A 9189-nucleotide genomic window follows, 5' to 3' on the forward strand; every position below is an offset into this window, starting at 1 on the left:
TGTATTTAACAGCTGTGAAGTTGTGATTTAAGTGATTTAAGATATCTGCAGGAAGGAGACTCTTGTTTGTGAGAGGCAGACCTCTTGGTAGCTCCTCATACTAGCCTGTTGATTGAAACTCACTCTTTTTATTTAAAGTCATCTCTGCCTGTGCTGTCTCTTTATACAGTTCCTTATCTGGCCAGTATTAATTGATGCTGCTCTGTCATGCTGAGGCTGGTGCTATACGTCTTTCAAATAAAATTAAAATTTGATAAAGGGATGTTTAGAATGGATTCAAATGACACACTCATTCTGATTATACCATTTCCACTGTTGTAAATGGCCTCTCTTTGGAAAACCAGGCACCATTATTCACTCTAGGAAGCTCACCGTTCCCCCAGCCACTTCTTAGCACAGCCCCATTACAAAGGCTTTATGACCCTGCTGGGACAAGGCAGTGCAAGACTAAATAACTGTTTCTGAGGATTCCCATGGATGTCTCCCTTCTCCTCATGAATGCATCAGGAGGCAGATAAGAAATTGCATGGCTGGGTGTTTCAGCTCCACCAGTAAACTGTTGGATTTGCAAAATACAACATTTTGCTCCAAGTCCCAGTGCTCCCACATGCTTACCTCAGACCTGCTGCTGTGCATCAGCTGTTTATGAGCATATATCCCAAGGTCAGAGCTGATTCCTGCCCAGATGTCTATCATCAGAGCTACACAGCTAGTACCAGTCTCCAAGAGAAGCTCACACTGTTGGTGTGAGGAGCAGGTCATTGACAGGGCAGCATTTCTGAGACCTTTCCACCAGTTTTACTGTCTCTGAACTTGAGAGCTACCTTCATCTGAATAAAATCAACCTGTTCAAAACACAGAACCAGCTAAGCTTTGCCCTGCCTTGTGCTGCCAGACAACAGCTGCTGAGGAGATGAAGCAACAAGCCAGGATATGGTAGCAGTGTCTCCAGTCTACTCCTGGTTGCTCCTCTGTGCTGGGGGCACCCTTTATCGTGTGGTAAAGTTACTAGAGGAGCAAAGAAGACTGTAGTCCCACTGCCAGCACTGCCAAACACAGCAGGCAGTCTGGGCCCTGAAACACTGTGAAACTGCTGTGCAGACCCACCCCAAAAACTCCTGCAGAGAAGATATCTGCATCCTTCCCAGCCTGTATCAGTCAGCACGTTCTCATGCTAAGGAAACCTTTGTGTACTTGCTCAAGTGTCCTGGTTTCAGCTGGGATAGAGTTAACTGTCTTCCTAGTAGCTGGTACAATGCTATGTTTTGAGTTCAGTATGTGAAGAATGTTGATAACACTGATGTTTTCAGTTGTTGCTCAGTAGTGTTTAGACTATAGTCAAGGATTTTTCAGCTTCTCATGCCCAGCCAGGGCACCTGACCCAAAGTGGCCAACAGTGTATTCCATACCATGTGACGTCCCGTCTAGTTTAGGAACTGGGAAGTGGGGGGGCAGGGATTCGCCGCTCGGGGAATAACTGGGTGTCAATCAGTGGGTGGTGAGCAATTGCCCTGCGCATCATTTGTACATTTCAATCCTTTTATTACTACTGTTGTAATTTTATTAGTGTTATCATTATCATTATTAGTTTCTTCTTTTCTGTTCTATTAAACCGTTCTTATCTCAACCCAGGAGTTTTACTTCTTTTCCCGATTTTCTCCCCCATCCCACTGGATGGGGGGGGAGTGAGTGAGCGGCTGCGTGGTGCTTAGTTGCTGGCTGGGGTTAAACCACGACATCAAGTTAGTTTTTAAGTCATCTTCTGGACTTGAAAGCTCACACGTGACATAAGCAGTTTTTATTTTTGTCATTGTCTGTAAAATCCTTATGTATAACTTGAGCCTGATCAGGGACACCTTCTCCTAAGCAAAATCCAGGGATTCCCAGAGGCCCACCCAGCTCATACCAACACCAGTACAAGAAACTCTCTCTTCCACATTCACTTCTTTGGAGTTCTAAAATACAGAGAGCAGCTTTACCTGTTGTCCTGGTTTCAGCTGGGATAGAGTTAACTGTCTTCCTAGTAGCTGGTGCAGTGCTATGTTTTGAGTTCAGTATGTGAAGAATGTTGATAACACTGATGTTTTCAGTTGTTGCTAAGTAATGTTTAGTCTAAAGTCAAGGATTTTTCAGCTTCTCATGCCCAGCAAGCGAGAAAGCTAGAGGGGCACAAGAAGTTGGGAGGGGACACAGCCAGGGCAGCTGACCTGAAGTGGCCAACAGGGCATTCCATACCATGTGACATCATGTCTAGTATATAAACTGGGGGGAGTGGGGGGATCGCTGCTCGGGGACTAACTGGGCATCGATCAGTGGGTGGTGAGCAATTGCACTCTGCATCACTTGTACATTCCAATCCTTTTATTATTACTGCTGTCACTTTATTAGTGTTATCGTTATCATTATTAATTTCTTCTTTTCTGTTCTATTAAACTGTTCTTATCTCAACCCATGAGTTTTACTTCTTTTCCCGATTTTCTCCCCCATCCCACTAGGTGGGTGGGAAGTGAGTGAGCGGCTGTGTGGTGCTTAGTTGCTGGCTGGGGTTAAACCACGACACTATGGAACAAAGGAGCATTTAAAAATTAAGACTTCAGATAAGGAATCAGTGTAATAAGATCATTTTGTGTGCTGAAGATGCTCAGACTTCATCCTGGTGCTTGTAAGTGCACATAAGGTGGGCTGGCTGTGCTTTCAGCGCGCTTTTTGTAACAGTGCTGATTTCTCCTGGGTGTAGACCACGTTGTTACATCTCACAGCATATGCAGGGAAAGATAACACAAGAGAAAATGTCTGCATTACAATTCCTGGGCAATCTGGAATTCAAAATGCTGACAGCTGACCCTCAATAGTAAGTTTAAAGTCCAACAGGGAGTGATAATTAGACCATAAATGACCATTTTGGTCATGATTAGCAGCCGTGTGTTCAGATCCTGGGTAAGAGGAAAATCGCAGGCTTACATGGGCTGCTGGGTGGGGAGCAGTACTAAGCAGAGACACAATTAACATCATTATAGCAGCCCAAACAGATTCACAGTTGATCATTCTCATCCATCCAAGGAAAAGATGGGCTCTGTGCCAAAGGGGCTTTCCATCTTTGACATTTCATGGCATGTGCCATCAGACGGCTGTCGTGGTTTCAGCCCAGCCAGTAACAAAGGACCATGCAGTCACTCGCTCACTCCTCCCGACCCCCATCCAGTGGGATGGGGAGGAGAATCAGAAAGGAGAAAAGAAAAAAAAACCCGGAACCTCGAGGGTTGAGAAAAGGACAATTTACTGGGACAACACAAAAAGAGAAGTTACAACAACAACAACGGTACTAATAAAAGAATATACAAAACAAGTGATGCACAGTGCAACTGCTCACCTTCCAGACCTGACGCTCCGCCACTTCCCCCACCAAAAGCCAAGAGAACACCCCCCAGCCCATTCCCCATTTATATACTGAGCATGATGTCACATGGTATGGAATAGCTCCTTGGCTAGTTCAGGTCAGCTGTCCTGGCTGTGCCCCCTCCCAGGTACCTGTGAAAATTAACTCTATCCCAGCTGAACCCAGGACAACGGCTCAGGGCAGAGAATGGGAAGTTTATTAGCAGTGGCTGGAAGAGTTTAAACTTTAGAGTTTAGTTGCTTTCCACTGACTTTCTGAAAGTCTTAGAGAACCAAACTTGTGCAGAATGTTATCTCCAAAACACTGATCAAGAATGCGTCTGCGGGGGATTCAACTTGAAATACATAAAAGGTTACAGCAAAGAGGAGAAAAACTGGCTGTCCCCATGCCTGTGGCAGAACAGACTAGACAGGGTGGGTGTACTACAGCAAGGTAGCTGGATGCAAGCTAGACATCATGAGAAGCTCTCCAGGAGCAAGGATAGCGAAGCCCTGGAATGGCTCACCTGTGGAAAGCCTTGTACAGAGGGATGGGAACAAAAGTAACTCATCTTGTCACAGCAGAACTTGGTGAGCTCTTGAGGATCTTTCCAGACTTGCAAGTCTTCACATGCTTCACAGACATTAAAACCATACAGATATTAGAGTCATAACATGTTAATAGTTGCACACATCTTGAAGTCAGATCAGTAACAGAAAGTTCATTTCAGAGAAGTTTCCCAGAATGTGCCTACTTGACTTCAGCATATCTCAAACAGCTGCATACTTGGAAGGACTGTGCTGTACCTCTACCTCCTAGCAATATGCTGAAATACTCCTTTTCCCTAGTCTCTGTGGAGTTACTATGTCGCTCCTTCTGTGCTCTTCTGTGTCCACATAGGCTTCAGCTAGCTTGGACCCCCAGTGCAAGCAACTTCAAACCTTTGGCTGTGTATTTGGTCTGGCTGAGATGGAGTTAATTCTCCCCATAGCAGCCCTCATAGTGCTGTGCTTTGTATTGGTAGCTAGAAAGGTGTTGATAACACACCAGTGTTTTGGCTACTGCTGAGTAGTGCTCCCACAGCATCAAGGCTGTGTCTCCAACATTGCCCCCTCACCCCCAAAGGCCAGTAGGCTGGGGCTGGGCAAGACCTTGTGAGGGGACATAGCCAGGACAGCTGATCCAAACTGACCAAAGGGATATTCCATAACATATGACATTGTGCTCAGCAATAAAAGCTAAGAGAAGTGGGGGTTGGTATTCATTATTAATGCATTTGTCTTCCAGAGCAACTGCTATGCATACTGAAGCCCTACTTCCCAGGAAGTGGCTGGACATCACCTGCTGATGGGAAGTAGAGAATAAATCTTTTTGTTTTCCTTTGCTTCTGCATGTGGCCTTTGCTTTTGCTTTATTAAACTCCCTTTATCTTGAACCATGAGTTCTTTTTCATCTTATTCCCCCCCCCCCATCCTGCTAAGGAGAGGGAGTGATAGAGTGGCTTGGTGTACACTTGGCACCCAGCCAAGGTCAACCCACCGCAGGCTGTTATTGGGAATATCTGGCAGAGTGTTTGGCCTGGACTCTATACTCCCCTACAACTTAACAGAGAGACCTCAAATCCCTACTAGCACCTCTTTTATTTGAGAAGCCAAAGAGCATTGGTGGTCATTATCAAATAGATCAAGTGGCAAGTTTTTGGAAAGCACATAGCAAAAATAATTTTGTGGTGGAACATACTTGAGATTTGACTTTATAAGCAGCTAGAGCCAAGCAAAGAGTTTGGAGAGAATGCTGTGTCCTACCACAAGACTTAAATATGGGAGAAAATGAGAAGTTTAAAGCAAGAAGGATTTCCAGGGAAAGACCAGAGACAGTGCTGATAGGAATCCCCAGAGGGGTCAGGACCAGCACAGGGCACAGCAGCCTTGCTGAATTTGTTACGTGCATTTCAGTTTCCTTGAAAGGTTGAAATGATCCTTGACCAGATATTTTTTTAAAGAAAGTCTTTTTAATTGAGGCAGTTTTTTTCTGGTACTAATGAAAACTCCTTCATGATTAATTCAGTATCCTGATATTTGAAGAGCACTGATGTTGTGGTACTATATAGCTATCACAGAAAATTACCATTTCAGGACAGATGGTGCAGTGGTGTTGATGAGTAACAATTAAGCCCAATCATTATGGGCTCTTCTGCTCATTGAAGATTGTGGCAGGTACACCCACCCCGATAGGAAACAGTGTCCTGGGATAGAGTTAACTGTCTTCCTAGTAGCTGGTACAGTGCTATGTTTTGAGTTCAGTATGCAAAGAATGTTGATAACACTGATGTTTTCAGTTGTTGCTAAGTAATGTTTAGTCTAAGGTCAAGGATTTTTCAGCTTCTCATGCCCAGCCAGCGAGAAAGCTGGAGGGGCACAAGAAGTTGGCACAGGACACAGCCAGGGCAGCTGACCCAAAGTGGCCAACAGGGTATTCCATACCATGTGACGTCCCATCTAGTATAGGAACTGGGAAGGGGGGCAGGGAATCGCTGCTCGGGGACTAGCTGGGTGTCGATCAGCGGGTGGTGAGCAATTGCCCTGCCCATCATTTGTACATTCCAATCCTTTTATTACTACTGTTGTCATTTTATTAGTGTTATCATTATCATTATTAGTTTCTTCTTTTCTGTTCTATTAAACTGTTCTTATCTCAAGCCATGAGTTTTACTTCTTTTCCCGATTTTCTCCCCCATCCCACTGGATGGGGGGGAGTGAGTGAGCGGCTGCGTGGTGCTTAGTTGCTGGCTGGGCTTAAACCACGACATCTGGACAGGGAGGAGAGGAAAAAAAAAACCCCAAACCCTAGAGGCCGCAGGTTGAAAGCTGAATTGACCAATCCAACATGCATCAGGTACACGGAAGTGTTGACCTTTTGGCCAATGGGGATTAAAATGACCACAGATCAGATTTGACAAGGGTATAAATGGGGCCCCACCAGAGGACATTTTGAGTCAGTCCTCCTTGGAGCAGCGGGTCTGCAGTCAGGGACTCTCCCCTTGGGTTGGGATGCCACCCTAGGTAACTCCTCAAGGTTGAGAGCCCTCATCTTTTAGGTGAGTGATATGCGCATTTTGAGTCATCTTTTAAAATCTTAAGAGTTCTTAAGTCGGCTGTGTAGTATTAATTCCCCTTACATCATTGAACCTGTGGTTCGCTAATGTTACCAGAGCTCTAACTAACTTTTTACTGAAGAATAAATCTGAGCTTTAACACCTGTTGGATTTGATTGTGTGAGCCTCCATAACAAGACATCCACTGAAGACATGTATATGAAAAGTAGATATGATGTTTTCTGCTGGCAATATCCTCATAGACTTTTTAGAGGACCCTTTTCTATCTTTAGATTAATTAATTAAAGGGGCTGTATCTGAATTATGACTTTTGATTCTCTTTCCTAAGCATTAAATGGTTTAGAAAAAGTTTCATGTCTTAACCTAGAGTTACATAGTACTTGTAATCATTGAAGACTGATCCATTATATCTCACTGTTAACTGTCTAATTTTGAACAACCAGATGAATCAGATCTTTAAAACTTTGTATCAAAGGAACTCCATAAGTCACGAGGAAGACTGTCCCAACTCCATCCCTGAAAGGGACAAGTGTGTTGTTATATCAGTACAAAATAATTTGGGTAATCTGTAAAGTAAGGTGACTAGCATGGATGGTTTAATAAACAAGGGCATTTGGTATTTTCTCACTAGAAGAAGAAAAGGATGACTGAAATGTCCCATTAGACAGTGATTCAATACAGATTCAAAATACAGTAAGACCCATCACACTCTAAGAGCAGATGGGTGGCATGCATCTCCTTATGAGGACGAAGCTAGCTGGTGTCACACCCCAGGACCATTTGTTTGCTCACATTCGCTCCTTGGGTCCAAAAATTCCTTCAGCTGCTCCCACGTCAAGGAATCAATATTCAGCTCTTGAACACAACTCCCCCTGGCAGAGAAATGGAGCAGAGCCTCAGCCCCAGATGCCTGACAGGGCAGGACAGAGGGCATCCCATGGGTGCTCACTCAGGCACACTGGCCCTGTGCTTAGGAAGGGGCTATGCCTGGGAGTGCAGAGACCTGAGCACAGACCCTCCCGCCACCACCACCTGGGAGTGTTTTGGCAAGCATGCCTACACAGCCCAGCTCTCAGATCTCGCCATGTGTCACCCTCCTCATATTGATTTCCAATTTTTCAACATCCACAGATGCTCAAGTCCCCAAAGAGCCATCCTGTGCAGGCACAACTGGATGCCTGTATCACTCCATCTGTCCATCACTTCTAGTGGGCAGTAAAAGTCATTTCTGCCTAACATGTAGGCTGCAGCTTCCTGTGTCAGTGCCAGTCCTGGGCATTCCTTCCTCCTCCCTCCCTCTTCTTCCTCCGCTGTGGGGTCCCAGCCCTCGCACAGCCCCTCAGCTGCATCAGGGCAGCTGGTTGAGGTGGACACAACTGAATTGTAGGACTAACCTAAATTAAGCTTGTTTGTTCTGCTGGGCTGTTTCAGGGGGCTGGTTTTGTGACCCCCTGCTGGCCAAGGGAGCCGGGACAAGGAGAGGGGGAGGTCAGTGCTGCTGAGCTGGCACTGCTGCCAAAAGAAAGCCTTGTCCAAGTCTAGCTTCAGTGATACCATTAATTGGGACGTCTAGGACTGGGCACCTCATACAATGTTTTAATCTGCACCTCCACTTATGGCAACTCCAGAGGGTCCTCTTTCCATGCATACGCTGTACCTCCAGACTTCTTTCCAAATAGCATGCCATTTCCCACTTCCCTTCTCTCCTTTCCAACAGTCTTAACTCTTCCTTTCCCCTTGCCATTGCTGCCTCCATGCCTGACTGGTGGGACAGGGGACCCGGTGCCTGAGCAAGTGCTGCAGAGAGGCTCAGGAGCACCCAGGCAATGCAGGACAAGACTGAAATGGCTGTGCTAGTGCCGCAGAGGATCCACAGGGGACATCACACACAGACCAATGTGATCAAGTGAAGCCCATTTACTACAACTTTTAGCACAGTTATATACCTTATGCGCTTATGCACGCGCCTTATACAATACTCTAATTGGTACAATACCCCGGTTCACGCGGCGCTATCTTATCCTCTATTGGCTGCTCAAGCTTCTTCACGAGGTGTCCAGCGGTTACTTATCTCATTCTTCGGCATCCAGGAGTTCTTTGTCAGGCTCTTCTTATCTTCCTTTTCCCAGCGTACAAGGACACAGCGTCCTTGTCCACTTCAGCACTTTGTAAACTTATGCTTCGTTCCCAGCTAAAGGCTGGATTGCTCACATGCCCTTGCCCAGCCAAGAAATCCTCAACAATTCCCCTTTTTGTTTTTGAGCAATCCAGGTGTCCTGGGTTCAGCTGGGATAGAGTTAATTTTTACAGGAACCTGGGAGGTGGGGGGCAAAGCCGGGGCAGCTGACCTGAACTAGCCAAGGAACTATTCCATACCATGTGACATCATGCTCAGTATATATATGGGGAGCGGGCCGGGGGGTGGTCTCGACTTTCGGTGGGGGAAGTGGTGGAGCGTCGGCTCCCGGGTGGTGAGCAGTTGCACTGTGCATCACTCTTTTTGTATACTCTTTCATTAGTACCATCGCTGTTGTTGTAATTTCTTTGTGTTGTTCCAGTAAACTGCCTTTATCTCAACCCTCGAGGTTCCAGGGTTTTTTTTCTTTTCTCTCCTCCGTCTCCCCCCTATCCCACCGGAGGGGGGCGGGAGGAGTGAGCGAGCGGCCGTGTGGTCCTTTGTTACCGGCTGGGCTGAAAC

Source organism: Haliaeetus albicilla, chromosome W, assembly GCF_947461875.1.
Source record: "Haliaeetus albicilla chromosome W, bHalAlb1.1, whole genome shotgun sequence".
Classification (NCBI taxonomy): Eukaryota; Metazoa; Chordata; class Aves; order Accipitriformes; family Accipitridae; genus Haliaeetus; species Haliaeetus albicilla.